Source organism: Lonchura striata, chromosome 10, assembly GCF_046129695.1.
Source record: "Lonchura striata isolate bLonStr1 chromosome 10, bLonStr1.mat, whole genome shotgun sequence".
In the NCBI taxonomy this organism is placed as follows: Eukaryota; Metazoa; Chordata; class Aves; order Passeriformes; family Estrildidae; genus Lonchura; species Lonchura striata.
This window is the reverse complement of record NC_134612.1, coordinates 10,178,847-10,205,091: the sequence shown is the minus strand read 5'-3', so window position 1 is coordinate 10,205,091 and position 26,245 is coordinate 10,178,847. Positions and strand designations below refer to the sequence as shown.

Here is a 26,245-nt window from a genome sequence, read left to right as displayed (position 1 = left end):
TAGGGCTCTCTCACCTTGTCAGCTTGTGTGCTGTCGCAGCTACAGTGTGATACATGCCTGTGTTGGCTGGATGTGCTCCTGTTCCTGGGAGACTACAGCACCTCAGGCATCGGAGCTCCCACCTGGAGATGTAGGCTCAGACCAGCAAGGTGGGTGCTTGCGTGAGCAGGGCAGCACCCAGTACCTTTGATTACCAAAACCCCACTGTCAAGAAGGCTGAATAAGATTTTAAGACAGGTTAGAGCTAATTCATTTTATTTGGGAGTAATGCAATGCTGCCTTTTGGTAGCAATAGTCAGTTCCATATAACTGTTTGGGAAGAAGGGGCTTGTCCTGATGGCATGTGTCACCAGTTCCAGAGGAACTTGGGCTCCAAAGCCAGGCTTGGACTACACCCCTCAACTTGCTGAGAAAGTCTCAGATCAAAACATATCCCGCAAAGGAAGTGCTTGAACACCAGGATGTGAATTTTCCGGTTCTGGCCTATTGAAATCAAATTTTGTCATAAATCCAGAGCAGAAGTTGCTATATATTTTTTCAGATTCTGCTCACACTGTGTACTTAGACTACAGTGTGTCACTTTTCTAAATGGGAAGTCTACAATTCCACAATTTTTGGCTGTGTAAGCCACCTCCAGCTCTGTGCCACAGGATGGTGAGCTCTCTTTAGTGTGTTGATATGCACATATGGTACGTAGACAGTTGGTGAATTCTAAAGGAATGACCTGCAGGACTGACATTCTTCTATATTTTCATGATTTTGGCATGCTGTGGTGGGTTTGTTCATTCCTCTTTCATCTCCTCTGAGTGAAAAACTCTGCAGTCTTCCAGACAGCGTCTCTCTCTGTCTCTCTTTCTCTCACTCACTCAGACCATCTGTTCCCAGATTACAGATTTCTCTGCATGAGTACCAGGTAACAGACGTGACTTAGCCCAATAACTACAGCAAAAAAGGCTTTCACACACTCTCCACAATCTGTGAACATATGATCAGTCTAGGATAACATGTCGTGCCAAACACACACCAGAGACATTTATATGCAGTAACAGAATGAACCCTGAAATCAGGTACTTGGCAACCCTAAACCTGACGTTTCCTCTGCGTGGTTTGAAAAGAGGCCTCTGTACCCACAAAAAAGTCTGTGTTCTTGCCCTGGTGCCTTTTACTCAGGGGTAGAAGAATAAAATCCTTCTCTTAGGTTTTGCTTAAAGAGAAGCTGGTAATATTTCACTGCCCCATGTCAGTCCTTGAGGCTGGTGTGGGAATGCGGTCTCTGTTCTCCACTGGCACCTCCATAATGAGCATTTGCCAAGTGATGGGAGACATCAGAAAGGACATTTTATCCATCTTTTATCATCTTCTCTGGATTATTGCTCATTTTGGGAGTAGGACATAGAGACAGAATGATATCCTATACATAAGTGTGTCTATGTAATAAATCTTCAATTGTATATCTGAGCACTTTTATCCTCTGTCCCATTGTCGCATCAGCCCTCAAAGGACCCTTATGAGACTGAATATTAAAGCAGAGGTTTTTTTAACTTGAGGAAGCTGCTGCTCACTTACTCAATGGCTATTGAAGCCTGAATTGCCTGAATCCTATTCTGCTCTTTTTAAGATTTATTTCCTGTAATGCTTGAAAAGTTAGGGAGCTGACTTGAAGCTGAGGAACCATGTGTGGGTACCAAAGATAGATAAAGTACAAAGCAATGGTTTGTTGAGCTATCACATGATCCGTGGGCCAAGGTTAGTCTTTATCTCTGCTGCAGGGTATGTACTGCAACAGATTCCAACAAACTGGTAATATATTTATTTTTTGATAAGTAGATGTGTATGTTAAATGTCTGATGTTAGTCTTGTCTACTCCAGTGACTTGAAATAAGAAAGGATCTTAGAGAAATTAGTACCCAAGAGAAACTGATACAGAAGCCAGAAGGGAACTTGCTACTAAATATTCGTTTAAAATATCTTTTACAATATTATTTGCTGTCCCTTGTATTTCTGATGAGAAAAATAATTGGTCATTTACTACACAGCACTACAGGCAAAAATAATTTCAACAACTCAAGACTTGTGTGCGCAGAGTTTTCCTAAAAGTGAGAGAGCTTCAATAGATTGTATCTATGTGCACTAGCAACCATAGAACCAAAACTATAAAATAATTTTCAGAGAGTTGGGATGCATGTTATATGTTCATTTATTATTAACCTGCCTCATATAGCCCTGCCTGAGTTTTGTTTCCCAAGAGGCAGCATCCACTGTCACGGCTACAATGTGAAAAACAAGAGTGCTAGAACAGTCTTTTGACAAGTCTCAGCTGGAAAAAGAATGCTTCCTCCTAAATGTGGTGCAAACACAGGCCCAGAGATGCTGTGAGTGTCTGTTGGGTGTGATCCAGGACAAAAGGCAGTGAGTGTGTACAATTTGCAAGCTGTAAGTGTGTGAGCTATTGCTGGGTGCTTACCTGGGAGCCCATACTTGCTGTCCTATGCTTATTTGAGGGGTGTGCTGCTGTTGGGATGAGCTTGCATGTCTTCTGAATGTCTACAAATGTCTACTCATTTAACAGACATTATCATTTACTGTGCTGCTTTGTGTCTCAAATACACAAATCTAATGAGGCATTGTTGGTGTTAAGGCTTAATTTTATATTCCATAGTACAGGTGACTTTTATTGTATGGTACAGAAGTTACATGCAAGCTCCCAGTTAAAACACGACCTTGGTCTGATGCTTGACAGACACTTGCCACACTAAAACAGTTTCTCTTCTCTTTCTGTCTGTTTGCTGAGCAGTTGTTTTTATGCTAACGGCTTCTATTGGGTCCTAAAGAGGATTTCATACATATAGGAGAGCAGTAGGAGATGCAGTAGGGTGTTTAGGTGGAGGTTGACCTCACATTTCCTGATACTGTTAAAATATTTTAGCCAGTCAGTATTGCTTGGGCTTCACTGAGAAATTGGAGAAGGCTGTTCTCAGAGCTGGGCAGAGGCCTGGGCTGTGTCTGTGGGCTCTGTGATGATGTGAGTGCATTGGGGGTGCTTGGGACATGGCAGTGTCCTGTCTCTCCCTGGGGTACACCAAAGGAAGGGCTTTCTCCACTTCCCTCTCTTCAAAGCAGGGATCATTTTCCCAGGGAGTCTGGAATTGTTTCTAGAGCCTAGGGGTAAAAGTGCAGTGTGTTTCTGGTACACAGCACAGGAAAACTTGTCTATTCCAGGTTTTGTCTGAGGCAATTCTCTTGTGCAGTCAGAGCAGCAAACAGTTGCTGAGCACAAAGACACACTCAAATATTTGAGAGTGAAATGTAGTTATAGCCTAATGCAAAAGCAAAGATTTTCACTGTAAACAAATCATTCATGGCTATTCTTTTCTGAATATTGACTATCAATTTGGAAGAAATCTCCATTTATCCAAGGCACCCTCCTGTCTCTGCACTGGAGAAAACAGGAAAAGCAGTTATTTAAGCTATGGAATGGTAATATCTTTGTCAGAAGAATTGCTATGTTCTGAAAATCAAACTGATCTGGGTGTGATTACCTCTGTGAAGAGGTTTACATTTTCAGTAAAAGGTAGAAGGTGTTAAATAAGTGTTGACTCAGGCTTCTGCCTTTTCTCTCTAATTTCCCACATCTTAATTCTTTTCTTTGGGCAATTGTTTCTGAAACTTGAAACTAAATTTTCATTTTAATGTTATTTTTTTGTGCTTCTTTCACTGCTTCATCCACATCTTTCTGCTTTAATGCTACAATAGTGTGTGGGAGGATTAGTTACACTGATTAAAAAAAATAAAAACTAGAGCAAGAGAGAATTAATCTACAAGCCAGACACCTTCATTAAGAAAAGTAGGGAGAATAATATATATAATTATCAAGACTTCTGCTTACTGTATGCACTGAAATAACGTATTAGCCATCTCATTATTTTAAAATATTAATTGCCTTGAAATTGGTAGCTACTGTTGTTAATAGCCAATTAGGGCTACTCTTAAAAGGGAGCTATTTACTGATAATAATTAAATCTTAGAAAATTGAGGTACTTAACCACATTTGCTTTCATACTTTTTGTTTATTCCTTTTCAGAATCTATAATTTATATTTCTCCCTTAAAACAGAAGGGCAAAGAGAGACAAACCCATGTTCTATAAAAGGTATTTATGTTGGTAAAAAATAGAGCAAAAGACCTCATATTTTTCTCCTTTTTGTTAATATGAGTGTCCAAATAGTAAAACACGTGGTGGAGTAGAAGCCCATCTGTTTACTGCTCTCTGCAGTGCTCTTTGCATTGTACCTGTACTCCACAGCAACATGATTGATACCAGCACAGCCTCTGCCTTATTCCTGGAAGTATTTTTCTCATTTAATGGTTATATTCTCAGAACAGAGATCACATTCCTGTTCACCAAGCCCCAGTTCTGCAAAACCTGTTCTCCTGTTTTACTCAAAACATTTGCATCCATTTCCTTCTATGTCATTATCGATTGTTATTATAGAATGATAATAAATATATGTTATATATTATATTATTGCATGTGGGGTAGGGGGAAGGGCTAGAAAAAGCTATTTTTTTTTTTTTTTGCATTTAATTCTGCATAGAGAAAGGGATATACAGAAATGCCCAACTGTAACTTGACAGCTCTGGCAGCTATGAAGGCTGTAGATAGTTTTCTTTTCTCCTGTCATAGCTAGACATTTACAGAACCTACAGAGAGGACAGTGGCAAATATTCTTTGAATAACAGAAATATGGGTTGTTCTGTAATTTTTCTCTGGCTGGTGTGCTTGTCCTGACCAGCAGGATGTGACATCTCCCTGAAACACGGACATGATGGATACAGGAAATTCAGCACTTCCCCAGTCCTCCATGTCAGTGGGAACCTAATTTAGTATCTCTTATCAATAACTAGTCTGGCTGAGATTGCTAAGGAAATGTAGAGAATTAGGGGCTGCTAATGAGTTTATAACCCTCTTTAGGCCTTTTTCAGCCCCCTTGCTCTCATTTCCAATGGCAGTCACTGTCACACAGTCAGCAGTGGCTCTCAGGGTCCCCAGTGAGCAAATCAGACTCAGAAGAAACCAGCAGCTGGTATTCAGTGTCTCACTCTTGCCTTGGTTAAAATAAGCCCAGTCTGGTAAGCAGAGATGCTTCCACTTACATTTAGTCTGGTTGTGATCTATTGACTGTTATCTGATTATGACTAAAATGAAAACTCTTCATACCAGGGCAAACTTTGATGGAACAAGAGCTGTGCTTTACAAATCTATCCAGAGGTTATTGAAGAGGTCAATAAGAGAGTGAATAAGGGTGAGCTGCTTGTTACACTTATATTTATGAAAGGCTTTTCATGACGTCCTGTGCCAAAGACTTTTAAAGGAAATGAAGAAAAAATGAAATGGATCTCAGTAATGGAGTTCTGCATAACCTGTGCTGGGTCTGTCCTGGTAAACACACCACAAACTGCTGGGACTAGAAGGTGAACAGAGAGATGAGACAGTTTGGGGACTAAGAAATCAGCTATTCAGGGTAGTGAATATGAAGGCCACCTATCAGGAAGCACAGAAGTACCTCAGGAGACTGTATGGACAAATGAAATTTAATATGCACAAATCTAAACTGATGCACGTGGGAAAAAGCAATCCTAAATTCACATACAAAATGATAGACTCTAATGTGACCCTTGCAACTCAGGATCACAGTCCTGGGGTTATAGTAGTTTGTTCTATTAAAACATTGTTTCAAGGCTGTGAGGCAGACAAAATTTTAACTAAGTGTTAAATGTGGAAGAAACTAGAGAGCAGCTCTATGAACCAGTGTTCATGCACATGCTGAAGAGTGTACAAAATTCCAGTCCTTTCACCTCAAATGGAATGTGGTACAACTGGGACATGCTCAGAGAAGTCCAGGCAGGGTGGGGAATTATTTCTACAGAATGGTCTGTGGGTGCTTGGGCTGTTCAGTTTAAAACTGTGACAGACCTACACACCGCTGAGCACAATGGGCAAAGCTGGGTCTTTGCTGTCTCTTCTAATGTAAAAGAACTATTAAATTAAAGTTATAGCAGCTAAATTCAAAGAAAACTAAATAGAGTTTGGTTTCTTCATGCAGCAGGCAGTAGATGTGTAACTTTTTCCAAAGGATGGGGGAGCTGCTCTAACTTTACATGGATTCAAGGAGAGACTGCACAACCCATTGGATGAGAAATTAAGTAAGAACTATTACATTGCAGAAACTGAAACCACTCAAAAATCCTGCAGCTAGAAATAGTTCTGTGGGACAACCTGTGGGAACTGCCATACATACATGACCTCCTCCTGCTTTTCCCAGCTCAGGTCCTTGGAAACCCTGCCGGAGATGAACCCTGGGCTCAGTGGGAATTTGATGTGATCCACTGTGGCTCTCAATATTCTAACAGCAGCTGGTCTTGTGCCTTGCTGGTGTCAGGAGAGATTTGGGCTGTGTATGAATGGCTGGGGTAGTGAGACATTTTCTTTCTTTCCATTATTGCATGCTGTGATAGATAATCTGTTGTTTAGCCAGCAGATGATCACCTGGTCCTTAACTGACTTTTTTCTGCCTTTTTCTGCCAGAAAAAGCACAATTTTAAATTATACTCTAAAAATGAGACACCTCTGCTGTATTGGGCAAAGCTGCAGCAAGTAGCTGTAAGAGTTGAGAGACCCAAAGTCTTATTGCATACCCCAGAACAAATAAAAAAGTCTTACATATTGCCCATGAGGAAACACTATCAGAAACTGTGATAGTATTTCCTTCCTTGTGAATTTATTTCTCATATTTTATAGATAGACCAAAGCAGGATAAAAATCTTTTGCAGAAATGATGCTACAAAATAAGTTGCACAAAGCCATAGAAAGATGAGTTCTGATTGCTCATTCCTAATTTATAGCAATATGTTTCTATAGCAGAATGAAAATGTACCTTAGTAAATTTGTACTTTTAACGCACAAATCCAAAGGCAGGACAGTGTGTGAACTGTACCAGTGGTGCAGGACCTGTGCAGGCAGTGATGGGAGCAGTGTTGCTGTTGGGGCTCAGGGAAACCAGCTCTGATGTGGGTGTGCATTAGCAACAAATTAAAACTTGTTTTAGAATCCAGAATGTTAACTTGGTGTGAAATAACATGAAAAATACAGCTGTTCTGTTCCATTTCATCATTAAATGAGTTTGGAAGATTTGGGTAGATTTGGTATTTTTGACCGGGTAATACAGAATTTGTGTTTGTTAAATTCTTCATTTTTAGTGGTTTAAAATCTCAACTTTAGCCATTTTAGTCATGTTGTAAATGTAAAGTCCATAGATAGAAATAAGGAAAGGCTTATGGTAAGAGATGCTGATTTTTATGGGGTGTGTTGAGAAATGTTTTGAAAAAAAATGGACTCTTGAATTGTAAAACCCCACAACCAAGTAGAGTGAAATTATTTGAATTTCTAAGTGTGATTCCTTACATCTTGAAGACAGAAATTAAAATGTCCAAAATGTACCCACTTCAAGAAAAAAAAACAAAACAAAAAACAAAAAACCAACCCAAGCAACAAAAATAATTAAATTATACAAAATAAAGAAAAGTAACTTGACTTGTGGCACTCCAGTTGCAAAATGTCTTGAGGGAAGACATATCTACCATTATATAAAACACATTATTGGAGGGGTGGTCCTTAAGAAAAGACAGAGAGAACTTCCATTAGGTTCTAATTGTCATTGTCCTAGGAAAATTACAAATTACTGAGATATTTAATGAAAAAGAATTCTCTCACTTGCAACATTGATTTCTTGGCTAGTTTAAGGCTGTTCAGCTTTTAAGACAGAAGAGGTGACTATAATCATTTGCTCTGACCCTATGAATAAAATGGGTCATAGAAATTCACACCATTATTCAAGCCACAAGCTGAGGTGTGGCTTTTGGAAGAGTGCCCAGTCCTGAAAATCCTGAAATGTAAAGAGTGACTCAAAATACCAATAAAATAATGTCTGGACAATATTTGGCACTTATATTTGAGGTGTTAAGGAGAGGCTAAAATGTCTTGAAGAGGCCAAATCTATTCTTGTGGTTTTGGTTTTTCTTTTTTAATGGTGGTGTCAGTTGGCTGTAGTTGATGTCAATAAGGTGTTAGCATACAAGAAAAATGCAGGGAGCATTACAAGCATCTTCCCAAAGTCCTCCATGCCCTCTCCCCACCCCCCATTACCTGGAGTTTCCTTGGCCCTGTCACCTTTAACCCTTTATTTGAAATGTGTTTATTTTCTTTTTTTTAAGTGCAGAGACCCCCTGGAGAAAGAACCTCAGACAATGCATCCCAAGCCTGAATCAGTTGTAGGGAAGGCTGGGACTCCCACAAAGTTCACTTGTGCTTAATTCAGAAGTCAAGAACAGATTTTACTAACTTAATAAAGGAGTTAAGAAAACTGAAATAGCACAGAGCTCTTATGAAACACTTAAACAAAGGTTTACAAACTTTCACCAGAGATAGAACTGAGGCAGGCACTGTAATCTTATAACAGTTTATAAAATGGCTCATGGGATGAAACTCCAAAAACAAATTACAAACTCCTTCCACTCCTTCCATATCCAAATTTCCATGTGAAAAGGTGCACCAATAATTACAGTTCCCTCTTCCTCATAATGGTATTTATCGTGTCTGTTTTATGATTTCTTCCCCTATAAAGTTGAATTTGGATATTTGGATTATTATTTCCTTTAGGAAAATCATGTACTGTTGTTATACCACCTCACAGGACAAATATTCACGCAAATGAAGAGAAACCATCTTAAATGTCTTTGCTGTACTCTGTACTTTGTACTTTTGAGCAACAGGTAAAGATTTTTCTAGTGGTTGATCCTGTAATGGTCCATCTCCTGTCTTCCAGGCTTCTAAACTTCAGTATGACATTTGGGCTTACTTCCTCTCTTTGTTTCCCTGCCCTAGTACCCACTCTAACTCACTTTGTAACCCCTGCTAGGAAACAGGGGTATTACTGTGCAAACAAAGTACTTGGAGAAAGATGGAGCTCAAATTTAAAAAAATAAAACCATTCCCCAAGCTACCTGTATCCAATGAAACAAGTCATTTTGTACAGAATTAGGGCAGTGGAAACCACAAAACATTTCAGTTCCTATTTAGCTCCAGCCCACAGACACACAGCTAAATGCAAGTCCTCTACAACTTACTCTCTTTGACTTTTACACATTGCAAAACCTACTCTTAAATAGCAAAATTAATAACTTTCCCAACAATCTTTACTGATAAAAAAACACACATACCATTTGTATGTTCTCCTAGGAGAAATACCATTTCAGGAATCTACCTGCCTATAATTAGAAAAGATTGCTGGTGTCCAAGGTGGACATAATAAGTAGAATAATGACACATGATGTTGTGCTGAACTGAGGCTGTGTGACAAGAACTTAAAACTGTGAAGGAGTGGCAAAGCTCCTTTTAATGCTTATTGTTAATGAGGGTACAGCACTGTGCTGAAATGGCTTACTCCTGTTTTGCATTTAAGTGGGGGGGAACTCTTAATTTCTCTTTGGACCATTTAACCAATTCTCTGTGGAAGATATTACTAATATTCCTAATGTTTCCAGTTACTGAAATCCAGCTTTTTATATTGTGCCTGCAGCTGGTTGTAGTTGTTAAAAAGTCGTTGTACAGAGCTTCTTGGTCCAAGGTGTGTGTAAGCAATATCTCAGCAGCAGCCATCATCCCTGTGCACTCTGGAAAGTGAGTGGAGCAAAGCACCACAACTGGAGAAAGATCTCTGTGCTGGGGTTCCCACAGAGCAGATCTCCCCCCGAGTGTTCCTGGGTGGGGTGGGTTCCTGCAGGAGCTCAGTGATGAGGATCTGTGGTGCTGTGTGTGCACATCACTGCTCTGCTTCCCTGGAAGGGCTGGTATGGCCATGGCTTTCAAACACCCCCCTCCATCCACCCAAACCCCCGCTCACCAAACCTTGGGAGAGGTCCCTTCCTGGGATACTTGTGGCATACAGAGGTGAACAGTGCAGTGTCAGAGCATTGCCACACAGCTCCTTTGGATTTACCTTCAATGCAAGTTCTCTGAGGGGCCCTCTGAATTACATGAGGAATGATCTTTTAGGATACTACAGATATCAGGCAAGTTAACCCTGATTTATGCTGAAACAAGTGATTTCTCCTCTTCACAGTGTGCTGAGCTTGAATTTAATTTGTAGTGAGGCAAAAGTCTGTTCACTAAGCCAGTCTTGTCTAGGAAAGAATGTCTTTGCTTTTGAGCTTTTGTCACACAACTGAATTTCCTGAACCATTACAGGGAAGGAAATGCTGTTTGTAAAAATTCAGAACTCGCTGAATTAAGAACTGACAGATCTCTCACCTACATGTTACTTATTCACTCCAAAGTCAGTCTTGTATTGCTTTGTATTTCTAAAGATATTTAGAGAAAGAAATAAAATGTAATTTGTGCATGTTACGCATCTATAAACATCCCCACACAGAGAAATGTAAGTCCTTCAGCTCACCCAAAAGTAAGAAGAGCTTTTCTGAAGACTTGCTGTAGAGCTGTTTGCTGTCTGGTATGGCTCACTGAGGATGTGGTCCTAAGCATGGCCCTGTTACACCTCTGTCATTCTTAGCAATAATTACAGATGAGCTGGGGAAGCTGTGTGTAGGGAGTGGTGGTGTTTGCGAGTCAGACTTGGGGAATCAAACACTGCATTTTTGCATCAGCCTTCTAGATTTAGTTGAGAAGGAATGGTACAACTTGCTGCATGTATTGTCCACACACAGGTCACAGTGTAGCTGAAGCTGAATTTGAGGTGGGGTACATGTATTGTCCCCTCATTCTGAGGCAGCTGCTGCTGCAGTGGGGGGCTGTGAGGCCTTTCCTGGGGATGGGGGGTGAGCCTCTGCACAGGCTGCATCCAAGAGAGGCTGGACTGCCCACTTCCACAGGCACCCCTTCTTTTCCTGACACTTAAGACTGGTGAAACCCGTGTCCAAGTGTGCTATTTATTACCTAAATTATATTCCAAGTGGCTTTTAAGCCTGTTGCCAGGCTTCAAATTACAAATGATCTTGGCACCTAGTGCATTATTACAATGTTTTTGTCTGTGAACAAAGTAAGCAGATTTCAAGTTCGCATCATAAAGGTGTGATTTTGAGATACCAAATAGAATTTTCATGGTCCTGCTGATGCAAGGGATCACATTTCGCCTGTGGAAAGATTAATATAGATAACATGTGACATCTTCTCTGTGACCACTACCAAAGCACAGTGCTTTGTCATGTCATCCCTCTCCCCTTTGTCAACCATACCTAATTGATTAGGCTACTGTAACATTTTTATTCTGCATGTGAAGTTCCCTCCTCAGCAGTCTCTCCCTCCCAAAATGTACATTCATCATTAATTACAAAATCAATGGGAGAGATGGTCTGGACATATACAATTGATAGGTTCCCTCTTCAGATTAGCATAACCTCCCAATTCATTACGTGGAGTGAATAATACAGTTGCTGCCACCATGAAAACAGGCAGGTCACCTGCTGTAAATTTCTTAACAAAACATGGTGTCATGAGCCTTTTCATTTGCTGAGTGTTTACTGTGTGTTTGGGGGAGTTCATCTTCTTTCTGAGACTCTCTTGGCAAAGAAACAATCATAAATTTAGACAAATAAATGCTTAAATGTTGAAAGACTGAGAAGTTCCATCTGAAAGCTCCAGTGCTTGGAGTGAATCCTGCAGAGTGCTGACACTGCAACTGTGAATAAGATATTAAAAAAAGATGAAAGGATCAAAAAAATTGGTCCCTATAAACCCAGTGATGTTTCTTGCATGAGGAAGGTGATGGGAATTTAGGCCACAGTTTGCATACTTTCCTGTGTTTTAGCATATTAAAACATTGAAATCTCCCAGATTTTTTTTTTTCTCTGTACTATATTCGGATTAGAGTCTTCCATTCCCCTTTTCTCAAAGAAAATATGCTTCCAGTCATATTTTCCAAAATAGCCTCTGTGGTCTTTTAGTAGCTACCCACTTATAACTTTACAAGTCAGGTCAATTATGAAATGGATGCAACATTTCCTGTAAGAGTCAGAAATGTAACCAACATTAAATAAGTATTCCTTTAATAGAAGGATAGAAGAATAACACTTTTTTTTTAAATGACAATTAATGATCAGGCTCTGATATTGTTCTCCCTGTTGTACCTTGCTCCAGTAGCTTCACTAAAATTAATTGGACACCTTGGGGATTAAGGAGGTGGACAGCAAAGTCCTCCTGATCATTGCCAGGACACTAGAATCTTTATGCTGAATAAAACTTATCACAATATCTACATGTATATGAAGCATGTATATCTTAAATTACAAGATAGAAAAGATGATTTAGCTATTTAAGTAAAGGGAATGTATACTTGCAATTTCCATGAACATTAACAGAGATTTTACTGGAGTTTTAGGGGGAGTAAAACATCATTCCAAATTAATTGACTGCGAGAGAGCCATTCACCTCAGCAGGATTTGGAGCAGGTTTGAAGTGATTTAGTGACTTTAATGGACTTTATTCTAGGGATTATAAAATCATACCTTGTAATGTTTAAATTGGGGTTACAAAAAAAAGGTAGGACCTGAACTGAAGCATTATTAGAAAAATGTCATCTGTAATAAATAAATTAGGAATGATACCTGAAGCAAGGCTAATACTAGTATTTACAACAAAATGTAAGCCAGACTATGAATAAGAGTGCTGAAAATTGTCTTCCTTGTTATTAAATGGTAATGTATTTATCTATGTATTAGAGATCAATGGAATATACAGATGGTTAAACCAGACATATTTTTATCTAGTTTAGTGTGAACAGAAAGTTATGATCTGATTTTATGAGTACTTCTGGATTGTCCTTTGAACTAATTTTGCAAAGTTCCCAATGTGATTGCTATCCACGGGTTTTATTTAGATCTCTAGTGAGGAAAATTACTGCAATCTTCTGCTCTTCAAATGTACATTCTGAGCCAGATATTCCTTTCCCAAAAACTTTCTAGTAGGATTCACTGGTAAAAATCCAATTGCAAAAGCAAAGTGTTTGTCTGTTAAAACAGTGATGTCTTTCAGAACACAAAATAAGGGCAGAGTGCATGTAATGATTGAAGCCATACTTCTAGTTGTACTTCCCTGTCAAATATATATTTCTGTTATTTGTTTCAGTATTTCTCATATTCCAGATCATGGGACTTTCCTGTATTTGTCAACTCCTCGGTCATCTGGCAGGTTTTCCTAGCTGTTGTTTTCCAGTAACCAGAATTCAATGATATTACCAAAATCCTTTCCAGAACCCCTTTGTCTCACTTCAAATAATTCTTGCACAGCCTCCTGGGTGTTCTGCAAACCTCAGCAGCCATGTGTGGCATCACTCCTGCCTTACCCAAACTTGATACCCAGCTCTGTCACTGCAGAAGCACATGGAAAAGGGAGAGATGGATGAACCACATCTGATTATTTCTTCATGAATGAGGTTTTCTTAGCTAAATAGAGGCCTAGGCCCTTTTCATATGAAAAAATCCCCTGCAGACTATTGGGCAGTGTAACTACATGTATGAAGTTTTCTAAAAGCATGCTATTGACTTGATCGTTATACATTGTTGCTACATTTTATTATATAAATATGTACTTAGGAGCCTTTATAAAATGCAGATTATTGATCCAGTCCTATAAATATTTACTCAAAGTTCTAAAACTCCAATTATTTGACCTGAATGTGTGGCTATTCACTCTTAAAAAAAGCAAAGCCCCTGTAATGTATCTGTATTGGGAATCAAAAAAAGTTCACAATTACCTTAAGTTGTTATTAACTTTGGAGTAATTTCAAACTTCACAAATTGTGTGTTTCTCTTATAGTCTAATGGCTTACAAATTTTTGTGTTTAAAACATGATTTTTTTTTTTAATGACAGGAAGAAAAAAAAATTAAATATGTTTCAGTTCTAGAATTTGTTTTCTAAGTTTCAGTCCAGAGCAAAATTTTTATGGTTGAGTTACAAACCTCTGAAAATAGGGGTTTACAATGGAAACACTGACACCACTTTAACTATGGCAGCACTGGCAGAGCAGTGAAATATACACTAGAAATAGAAGGCAAGATTAGAAATGACATTTAGGACATGAGGCCTTCTCCAGGCTGTGGGAAAAATAACTGTGGTCTATTTTTTTCCACAGCCTGAAAAAGGCCTCCTGGTCTAAGTGTCACCTCTAATCTTATTTCCCGTTCATACCATACATTTAACTTACTCCTTTTTTAATTATTATTGGCAGCAATTTGTTGCAGTTTTAGGTACCAACCCATGTCCAAATCAGAGCTTCCCTGGCATGTCAAGGTGGGGAGGGTACCAAGGAGACCGAGGACTTTGCAGATGTTTTGGTCTCCAGGACACCCAGTGCCACAGCTGGCTGGGGGAGCCCCCCTGCTGCTCTGGGTCAGGCAGGGCAGAGCCCTCCAGCTGTGCCAGAGCAGGGCCCTGCAGCACTGGGCACGCTGCAAACTGCATTTGCCAAGGGCAGAGCAAAGCCTGAGTCAAATACACTTCCCCTGGAGTGTCTGCAGGTGCTCAGCTGCAGTGACTTCCAGCACCCCTTCTGGAGCAGGCCACATTTCCCACCACAGTTTAGCCTTGATGCAGGGTCCTGAATACTGCAAAGTGAGAATGTCCAGAACACTAAGAAATAATTTGGTTAGATGTGACTCTGGACTAGGCTTCCTCCACCACAAAGCTGGGGTGTTAATATTGTCAGGAAGATCCGTCTACCAGTGTGGTAAAGAAAGAACTTGGTGCTGTCTCCAAAAGGTAGTTAAGCCCAAGGGATAAGTTTTCGATTTCTCTATGTTAAACCCTTTTTCCACACTTAGGCATCCTCCGACTCTTAGTTGCTTCAGTTTTCTATTCACTGCATTAAATGATAATTCCCTGTATACATTTATGGCCTTTTAATGCCTACTGTGCCACAGCATTGCTTTGCAGTGATCTTGCAATCTCCATTCTCAGTGTGGGGTAAAAATGAGCAATAAGGAAAGAAAATGTTGCTGCAGAACAAATGCAATTGTAATTACTTCTTGCTCCTACCAGAAAAATGCCAGTAGGAGATCCATACCCTGAGGGTGATCAGACAGACAGAATGCATCTATCCTGTCTATATTGCTTGAATGGTCAAGGTAGAAACTTATTCTACATTTGAACTGCATTTTCAGTACCCATCTGATCAATTCTTTTTATTGCTGTACTCACAGTAGACAAAGATACTGGCAGCTACTGCCCATTCTCCAAGAAATGTATCCTGCAAAGTCAATAATAGAGGCAAATTTATTGCTGAAGCAATCACCTAGTGAAGGTGCTTCATTTTAGCACTGTGAAAGTTGGTATTAATGCTGGGATAAACACGACCTGTTCTGTGTGTACATGTAAGTAGGTGTATAATTTTGTTTGTAAGCACAGTATCTTCTTGGCAGGTACTCTGCAGCCAGCAATTGCCAGCTGCTAAATGTTCAAAGAAACATGATTTGAATTGTTCTCCACACTGGGAAAGTAGCCAGGAAAATGCATTTAATATAATCAGTTTAGCTGATTCAATTCTGACAGCAGAGATGTAGAAAAATTTGCTTACCTGTGAACATATTTTGGATTTTAATTTTTAGAAAGAGTGTTTAATAATAACAACTATTCTGTCTTGCATAAATGATATATCATAAAGCCAGAACAATTGAAAATTATTTGGTAAAGTTGAGCTTTCATGTGCATTTTTCTACAAGATTTTGACATTGTTATTGGCCCAATACTTCATTCTACTTTGTGTTGTTTACAGATCCAGGAAAATGTCATATAGTTTCTTTAATCCGTACAAAATATAAACACTCTTTAAAAAATGTTCTTTTCTGTGGTTAGATCTCTGACTGAACAGTACTTTTTACACAAGCCAAATGCATGATATAGTCATTTGTCAAAAAGTAGCATGAAGATTTGAAATGTCATTAATTACTGAAGCTGCTATGAAAGGCTGGTAACCACATTTCTTGTGAACACGCAACCACTGGGACACAGAATGTTCTTCCAAAAGCACCTTCTTGGTCATACAGGGCTGTGAGTGTGGCACATGAGGAAGGGGTGGATCAAAAGTCTCTGCTGGGAAACCAAAGCCTGCACTTGAGGCTATACTGTGCTAATCCCTGAACATGGAGTGCTGCTCCTGTCAGAACACCGTGTTACACCAGCCACTCTGTCTCACTTGTGACAGCCCCTAAGCATATTTTTGGCCAAGAGAGCCAGACTAGAAGTTTCTGAGACAAGATTCTCTACCCACAGAAACTGCAAGGAGTTACCTTGAAAGAACTCTGTTGCAGCACTGCAGTGGTGTGAGTTGGCACTGATGATAATCTCACCTGGTCCAGCTCAGTGTGAACTAGCATAAATCTGATTTAAATGATTACATGTGTTTCCATGCAAAAACCAATTTCACTAAGCACACAGTATTGCACCTTCTGTTACCCTGGCACAGCCCTTGTCCAGGTGATTATATCCCACCCAACCTGAAACAAAAATGGGGGCTTGCTGTTTCATAGAGGGAAACTGATGGCTGGCAGGCATGGATCTGCAGCTTTCAAGATCACGCCAGCCATACATGTCCTTGACCCAGAAAAAAAAACTTATATTCTCTTTCTAGGGATAGTAAGTGACCTTGGAAGGACTGTGGCAATGGGTCATATCAAGCCAACACTAGGTCCTTTCATCTGTTTGCTCTTGAAACATTTTGTGTGATGATTCTGAACACATATGGTACTACTGTTCCACCATGTTATGAGAGACAGCATATTAACTGTGAGCTGATAACATGCAAGGGAAGAAACAACATGGAAAAATTTGCCTAGGTTTAGTACTCACTCTGATTTTCCAGCACACAAAAATTTAAAAGTCATTGTTGGGTAATCGAGCAAAGCAAACCAGCTTCCTGGCACAATTTGCTGAAGCAAAAGTAAACTAAAGTTCTGAGCTTCACACAACTCTGGGTCCAGCTTATCCAATTCCAGCAAAACTGCATAGCTTCATGCAGCATTTCTTCCTCTGAAAGTCAGTGTTGATATTTCCTGGTGGTTTATTTCCTTCTTGTGTACCATAGAGATGTGACAGTGAAAGCTTAGTTGCAGTGTGCATGCACAGCATGGGAGTTATCTCCCCCCAACAGCAGGTCCTGTTCTTCATCACTTTATTCATAGGAAGCATTAGGAAGAATGTTAAAATGCTAAATTGTGAAGATTTACAGCAACACTTTTCTATGATAACCTTATATTTATGCTAATTGGAAACTACTTGGAGTTTCATGCTGGTCTTATAGTACTACTACACATAATCCATTTTCATTTTACGGCTTGGGAGGCACATTAGCTGTAGTTGACTGAACAGATTTTACTAGGTGATGAAGATGTCTTCCTCTAGACTCACCTTAGTTGTTTCCCCTCCTTGATGGATCTTTTCCTTTAAGTCACTTTTGGAAGCAGCACTACTGGGGAGCAGCAGGAATCCTCCTGCAAGAGATGAGGATTCATGTCAGGATGACACTGCTGAGGATTCATAGTACAACACAGGTAACACTGTCGTTTTTTTTTTTTTTTTTTTTTTTTTTTATTATGTGGCCTCTTTGGATCAGGCTTCAAAGCTGACCCTCAGCTCTCATTTCTAGGTGCCCTGACTTGAGTCTCAAGCTCCTGAGGGGCCGGAGTTGGCTCCTCACTCTTTTACTTCAGTCTCATTTTCTGTGCCCTACACATTATTCTCCACTCCACTCTGAAACAGGACTTGAATCACAATTTCCCAGATGCTAGAGAGTGCCTTAGCCCCTACCAAGTAGGTTTGCAGCATTCCTTTGTCTGGTTCAGGGGCTGGTTTGCTATTCAGAGCAGGCTGAGATGCCCTGGCAGGCAGAGAGCCTGGCTCTCAATCCAGGACTGCCAGTTACCAGGTGCTCTGGGCACTCAGCTGGTGAGGATGTTCTTGCTCTGACTGAGAAGAATCTGCCAATCATTCTGAAATCCTCTCTCATTGCAGCAGATGTATTACTCCATGGGAAAGTTCACATTTGAGAAGCCTCTGAGAAAAAATACTGATGTGCCTAAAGCCCTGCTCCATCCACTGACATCTCATTTCTTTCTACTCTCTTTGGTATCCTTTTCTTGAAATCTAATCTTCTCACGTTCTTGGGGAAACCTGCCTTTGGCAAAGACGTTTAATGATCCAGAGTTTCTGATGCTGACCCTAAATCAATTTTTGTAAATACTGCTGATAATCTTCCTTATCTTCTCTCAGTGCTGCTCATTGCAAACAGGACAAGTTTACTCTTTGGTTTTAAGAAAATGCCTCTTTAATTTGCAGCTAAAAGCTTGATACATAATGTCTTGCAAAAGCCCTTAACTGTGATTTTGCAATACTTTTATCAGACTTAAGTTATGAATTCTTACATTGAAACTGCTGTTTTACAGACAGAATATTGCCTAAAAAAGACACTATTAACTTATGGTGGCGGGTAATGCCAATTCCTGCAGTCTGGTCCTAGTCTTCCTTTGAACATTTGTTAGGGAAAATATGTAAAATTGGTTAATTTCTGAAGTATAATAATAGCAGCAATATTATACTGTAGTGAAGGTTATTTTGCATAACTTTAAAACATTTACAGAAGGCTCACTATTTGGTGCCTTAATACAGAAGTATCTTCCCCGTAACAATTAGTGGTTGGTGGTGCCTGCTGCAGTGGCTGCCACAGCCCTGAGGGTCTCAGTCCATGTTTGCCTTGCACAGGGCACCAGGCAGGGCCCCCACCTCGCCTGGGGTCACTCTCAGGGTGTTGGCTGAACAGCTCAGAGCTCAGCTGTGACAAGGGGACAGGCAGGGTGACAGTGTCCATGCTAATGTCTGCAGGAATTTGCACAGGGAGAACAGGGCAATGGTGAGAGCACAGAATAAATCAAAGTGTGAAAGCAACTGCAGTCAAATGTCACACCCAAGCACTCAGGGGCCTGGCATGCAGCTTGGAAATAGGTTGGGTTACCTGTCAGCGTGGCATTTTCTTTCTGTTGCTGGAGAATGTTATCTGAGGATAAAACCTAAGGAGCACAGATGGTTGTTATACACATCTGACCCTCTAAACCCTTGTTATTCCATTGACGTAAATGGGATTACTCCTATGTAAAAGATCTCAATTATATTATCTAATTCTTCCATTATTGAAGCTATCTGTTGAATACAGTTTTGTTGCTTTGTGTATGTGTGTGTGTATGTCTATATATCTGTAATTAAATAACATTATCAATGCAACAAACTTTGTCATAGCCTAACAGTACTGCAGTCACAGACGTAGGACCGTAGGATGGATATAAATTCTCACTTTTTGAGAAATTAGAAACATTATTTCTGCACTTTCTAAAAAAAAGAGATATAAACCCTCATTTGACTTTGGAATTTTCTTTGCTTGAGAATCATCAGCCCAGAATCCAACACCTGTCTGAAGTCTAATGCTTCCTTTTGTAAAAACACAGACATTGAGAACTTGTGGTTGTGGAGTAAGAAAAGTTTAAACTGTAAGAAAGAGTAAAACAGATGAAAATATAGGATCAAGCCTTCTTTGTTTTTACCTATTTTAAATTACTTTATGTATTACTGTGCAAATCTCTCAGCATTTCTTGAAATACTGTTTGTTTAAATGTAAATATTTTTTTCAGCTGTTATTTCTGTTGTCAGAAAGACCTCTACACTCTGTGAATCTCTAATGAACAAGGCCTTGCTCCATTCATTGCCTTAGGAAACAGTCCTGCTGGCTTCAGAAACATCAAAATAAGGTAAGTCACCCTCAGATGAGAATCTTGCAGCCAAGAAATTGACTCAATTGCTTAACTTTACCATGTACCTCACAAATACCACTGTCCAATCTGGTTAGAAAATGCATTTCACTTCCTTTTCTCTACTTAGAACTGAAGCCAAACCCTTGGAAATCCCTTTTATCTAGGAAAAAAATATGAGAAAATATTGAATCCCCACCCTCTTTCAGTTTAGAGGTGAAAAAATTACAATTTTTGCATGAAAGCCATGCAGTTCAGCTCTGAGCCTGGAAACTTTCAGTGGTTGTAGTAGTTAGGCATTATTGAGACCTTCTCATTTACAGTCTAGTCAAATATTTTTAATTTGAGGATACCTTTTCCCCTGGAAAACCTGAAATGTTGGAGAAGAAACTATCCCTGGCTTGGAATTTGAAGCCCTGGGTCACTGGTCATCCTTAATTTTTAAATAATTACTGGACCAGGTAGTGGCAGACTGATTGCACAGAAACCTGACATGGTTTTTGAAAACTGGATTCCTTCTAATTAAAAACACATTGTGAATTCTCTGAAAGGAAAAAAATTCATAGTATGGCTGATTTCTATTACAGCTGTTGCTGTCACACCATGGATTCAGCTAACCGAACCATTTTTTATGAATTACATTTAGTTTGAATTCTGACACTTTTAATTGAGTGAGTATTTTTTCATTATTTTACTGGAGATGGATTGCAATAAATCTGACTACAATGTTTCTGATCCACATTTTTTTTAAAAAATCAGAACCAAACCTGCAAATGTTTTGCTTATTTTTGTTCTATTTACTCCAGAATTCTCCTCCGGTAGGAACATCTTCACTAAAGGGCAAAAAATATAATGGTGTTAGTCCTAGGTTCTCACACACAAAAGCTATGAAGAAAATAACATGGAACCATTTTCACAAATAACAGACCAGCCCAGAGCTCTTAAAAAACAATGCAAGGAGACATTATACAGCTGTCCATAATGAAAAAAAGACAATTCATGTGGTTTAATTTTTTTTCTCAGAAACATTTTTGCTTCTGCTAGAATGGAGCATCATTACCCATTATCTGAAGAAGTTAATCCACAGAATTGTTTGGAGCTGATTTTCTGGAGTTCCACCTGAATATCACTACGTGTCCATGTGATTCACAGTATTCCAGAGAGTAACTTGCCTGGTGACACCGGAGGAGAGCTCTGTATGTCAAAATGAACCTGAGGCCTGATGCCATAAATATCAATATAACAGTGCCAATGAAGCACAGTACAAACAAGCTAATTCTGACATTCGTTTTGGAAGCTGTAATTTAATTCAGCCATAAATGAGCTTGGTACAAATATTAATTTGAAGTTGCTTATAGTTCTCATCTGCTGGCTAAAGCTTGCAACCAATAGGGGAAAGGTCTTGCTATACTGCTACAAATAAGTAAACAATCTTTTCTGCCAAGAAGACTCCTGTGTAAATGCAGAGTCAGGGAATAGTTTTTCAACTAATTTATCCTGCATATGGATACTGGGACACTAGAGATGCTACATAACAGTCTCTACCTACAAATATTTCCCAAAGGACAAGAGAACTTCAATTACACCTAGTTTATAATAAATCATTGCCATGGACTGCTGCTAGCCCACATTAGAGAAGCACTGTGGACAGGGTGACATCTGGGTGAGCATTCTGGCTCAGCCTTAGGAGCACAATTTCCACCTGAGATCAAAGCAAGGCAAGGTCAGAAGCTGGGAAGAGGACTTGAAGAGGACACCCAGAGTATTATTGCAACATTTTACCTGGCAGATGCCACCATATTTATTGATATGAAAATTTCCTCCCTCCATATCAGCCACTGAAACCTCCCTCTGTGGAATTATCTTTATTTTCAGCATAGCTCTATTAAAATATTTTGTTAAACTCCTGAAGTTTTACTGTGTCTAGAATGTACATTCATTATTCAGGAAAAATTATCGCTAAAGTCAGTAGGACTTTAAAGTAATGAATGATGTGTTTATTGTAGTTGGCTGCTTGGCTGGAACACATTGCATTTTTATGAGTAATTTCTGTGGACTACATATATATGTGTCCATACGTATAGATTTGTACATTTGCGTATATATGTATTTTTGATTGTGATCTTCAAACTTATGATTTTGTATCAAATATTCCTGAAGAGAACACTAAAATCAATTAACAATGGTACATCAAAAAGCTAAAAAGGAGGGCCAAAGTAAGGTATCATTGAATTAACTTTCAGATAATCCTGAAATGTGTAATAGTGTCAAGCCAAATCTGGAAAGCATTTATAAAATAATGCAGGATATAGTTGAAAAAAAGTTTAAATTTAGTTTCCTTATTTGTCTTTTAAAAATAAGATTTTGCAATACATTTCCTATAGCTTTTATCAAATAACCAGAGCCAATATAAATATGAAGGAAACGTCAATTTTAAAGGCATCTTTTGAGAGGGAAAACACTTTCAGTTTGGTATTACTTTCACAGAGAAAAACTATATTTAATTCCATCAAGCCCTGTGTTTTCAAATATTTTGTGGTTCTGGCTTAATTCCAGAAAGGGGAAAAACTTCAAAGTTAAGGATCAAGCCTAAAATATGACAAAGTTGGTAAAATTAAAGATGGTAACCTGTTGTGATAAACAGTAGGGAGGGAGTGATCTCTGACCCTGGATTTCCTTCCTTTCGCTCAAATCATAACAAAACTCAAACACAGATGAATTTCTTTTGCTATTGCAATAATATGTCTTTTTATTTTGGAAGCAAATAAAGTCTAGAATGTCTGCATATGTGTGTTGCTAATAAAACATTTCATGCCTCAGATAGCTACAAAACCTGACTCCCCTTTCCTGGGGAACTGTTCTGGGTTCTTTGTGCCTACAGGGCCTTGCAAACACCCTTCTCCTCCCTTTGGCCAGCATAGGAATGCGATCATAGTATCCAGTGACATGCAGTACAGTAGCATGTTGTTCTACCTCTAACAGGACTGCTATTTGAGAAAAGTCAAGGTCCACACATGGAAACATCATTGATAGGCCCATTGATAGAGCTTGAGAAACTGGACAATATTTTGGGCTCGAAGCCAATCACCCTTATTGCAATTTCCTGTAGCAGGACAAATCAGTGAACATGCAGGAAAGATTGAGGGGTGTGTGGAAACTACACATGTTGCTGTATCTTATAGGTTAAAAATTTTCCATTTCCATCTGTTCCTTAAAGGAAAAGTTTGTGAGCATATTTTTTCCACAAAAAAAAGTATCTGCTTTCTGTAGAAAATTAGAGCTATTCATCAGACAGCCAAACACCTGCAAGCCAAGTATTTCTGGCTGAAAGTATTGATCCTCTCAGGAGCATGGGATTTGGTGCTTCATTCCCATGCTCTCTGTGAGGGGCTCACAAGTGCCACATTTTCAGTGTCTTGTGTGGCTGAGTTTGAGTGGGACGGGAGCGCATGTGACAGCAGCACTGCTGTGGAACAGAACTGGGCTGTAGCTGATATCCCACTCCAACCCTTCTGCAAGGCCTGGAGCTGCCTGCAAGCAAGACAGGGCAGTGGGGATGCTCAAGGGCCTTGGGCTGGAAAAAAGCTCCACGATCAGGTTAAGCAGACAAAGATTCTGATACAGCACTGCAGAGAGCAGTCATATCTTCAAATACTTAAACCTACCATTTGCATGCTTAATGTTTTTTACTGTGAGTTTGCAGATGGAACCTTTGTTATTTTACTGTTATAAAACCAAATATTTTCAGATTTTCCAATTAAAAACAGATCAATAAGCTCAAATAGTTTATGGAAAGTAATGGGCCTCACTCTGCTCCAGTAAACTCAGAGACATTAATTGGGCAGTAGATTACCAAGAACAGAAGCTTGGTAATGCTTGAATTTAGATTAGAAAGAAGTTTTTTACAACAAAGGTGGCAAAACACTGGCATGGGTTGCACAGAGAGGTGCTTCATCCCTGGAAACACTCCAGGTCAGGTTGGATGGGGCTCTGAGCAGCCTGGTTTGTTGGAGAGGTCTCTGTGTATTGCAGAGGGGTGGAATAGATGGCCCTTAAAGGTCCCTTCCAACCCAAACTACTCCCTGAGTCTATAGATATTTGTTAATGGTTCCAACAACTATTTTTTTTTCAGAATTGCATTTTAGTTTTGGTCAAACTGAGTTTTGAAATACAGCTGGAAAAATAAAAAAATACTCAAGAAAAGTATTAATTTTTGCAATCCAAAATATTTAGTTTTACTTCAAAAGAATGATTTAATTTTTGGTTTTGGGCTGTTTCATGTTTTTAAAAGCTTTTTCTCTTTCCTTTTAAAATTTAGAGCAATTTAAAAATGGACAGATTAAAAGCTTGTTTTGAACGTTTTTGAAAGTGTTTTGGCAGTTCTAAAATGAACCACTCCATTTTGAAAGCACTAAAATGAAGTGCTTTGACATTTTAGATTTTTTTTCTGCATTGTTTCATCTGAGACTATTTGCTAAATTCCATTCAAATCCATGAAGAGTCTCACTAACCCTGAAATTCATTTGTGTGGTGTATTTATTATTTGTCAGACAGCAGTGGTTCATTAAACTCTGCATCAGTTCAACCTTAAATAATGGGAAAGAATTCTTAATCGGGCCATGTTTATATACAACTACCATTCTCACTTCCTTTATAATTGCTGCCCTAAGGGGCACTCAGCTGTGCAGAGCCACATTTACCCCTCTGGGAGAAGAGGTGGGAAGACAGACCTCAGGCTCTGAGCTGGTGTTCTTCCTCCTCTCCACCCAGGAGAGTATTCCTGGAGTACCCATATCTCCCCTACAGCTCACACCAGTGTTTCTGTAGCCTCTTGCTGAGCTCTGCCTTCCTCCCATCAAAGGAAAACTCTTTGCTGTTCGTGTCACTCTATGTGGTCACTGCACTTCTTATACTTTATTACCTTCTTTCTTACCTTTTTACCATTAGTGAGGGTTGGCCTGTTTATACGCCAACTGGTTTAAATGTTTCTAAAAGCCATTCACCTGCAGTAGCACTCAACAGCTGGCATGCCAACATTTTTGTCTTTTCTGGCTGCTCAGCTTCAGCAGGGCTATTCACAGCTTGCACTTTGCTAAGGTCCTTGGTATCACCCTTACACATTTCCTGTATTACATGAGGATCAGGTTCCAGTAGTTAACAAGTCGAAAAATATTCCTGGGGGAGGAGAGGAACTAGGTAGATAAGTGTGCTCCACATGTGCACTTTATTTTGGGAATTGCTGCCTTCATCCAAGTGAGAAATAATTGTGATCAAACATGGCTCTGAAACATGGTACTCCAGATCACACAGAAATGCCTTTGTACTCTGAACGTTCCAGTCCAGCAAGGCCAGAGTATGATGGGATGTCAACTGCTCAGTGCCTGAATCTATAAAAATAGTCTCTGGGTCAAACTTTGCACTACTGTAATTGGGAATAGCTCCAGTAAAATCAGTATCTCCACATTTATTCTCTTGACATTTAAAGCCAGGTTTGGCCCACTATGTGGACAGAGTCCAACTGGAAACTAGGGCCAGCCTGACTTATGGGAGAGGAGATGAGAACTGACTCTCCTGCAGTTAGTTAGCCTCAATCCTCACGTGTCTCCCAGATATAACTGTTCTGACCTCAGTGGAATTGATCCTAATTTATGCCACTGTAACTGAGATTGCAGTGTGCATTGTTTGAATTCTGTTGGGTGCGCCTTCTTCCAGATGGAAACTATTTGCAAACTATAAAAGCCTCTTTCCTAACATTGAGGCTTGCCATATCTAAAATTTTTGGTGGGGCAGGGGAGTGGAGAAAAGGATATAATGCCAACTTTGTGCTTAGTGCTACCTAGTGACATTAAATTCTGCAGTGTTCTATTAAATTATCAGTGCTAATTAGGGGATTAGAACACTTCAGTCCTCTCATCCAAATTACATAATGTGTTCCAAGATCACCCAAAAGAAAGGAGGAGGTAGCTTTAGGAAATTCAAAATGGCAACATGGTGATTCTGTGCAGGTCTTTTTTCCTATATGGGTGTTCCTGCTAATTGATTCCTCTTGCATGTGCAGCTTCTGTTTTTTCCAGCTTTACATATTACATTGCTGAAGCATTTGATGAATGGGATGCTGTGCAGCTGAAAGATCCCACGTCTCCAGTGGCTCACTTGGCGTTCTCAGACTGACTGACTGGCAGAGTTGCAGCTCTCTGACAAGGGGAATGCCTGCTTTTCTCTCAGAAGAGCAACTTTTAAGTGCACCATAAAGGCAAGATATTATACACACATATGAGTTTGTCTGTCTATATACACATGTATTTGTGTGTGGATGGATGTGTTTTTGGAGTGAAAAGCCACTCTGCCTTCCTGTAATTGCACTGGAAACGTTCAGTTTGTCAGTGTG

At 39.5% G+C, this 26,245-nt stretch overlaps 1 long non-coding RNA gene across 1 annotated transcript in view; it reads left to right on the top strand.

Annotated features, from left to right (window-relative positions):
• LOC110483645 (uncharacterized) overlaps positions 1-25,982 on the top strand; it is a 161,576-nt gene extending 135,594 nt beyond the window's left edge. Inside the window, exons 3-4 of the long non-coding RNA XR_002467610.3 lie at positions 19,741-19,857; positions 25,916-25,982. This is a non-coding gene — a long non-coding RNA (uncharacterized LOC110483645). The remainder of the gene's footprint in view (positions 1-19,740; positions 19,858-25,915) is intronic.
• Positions 25,983-26,245: the final 263 nt, after the last annotated feature.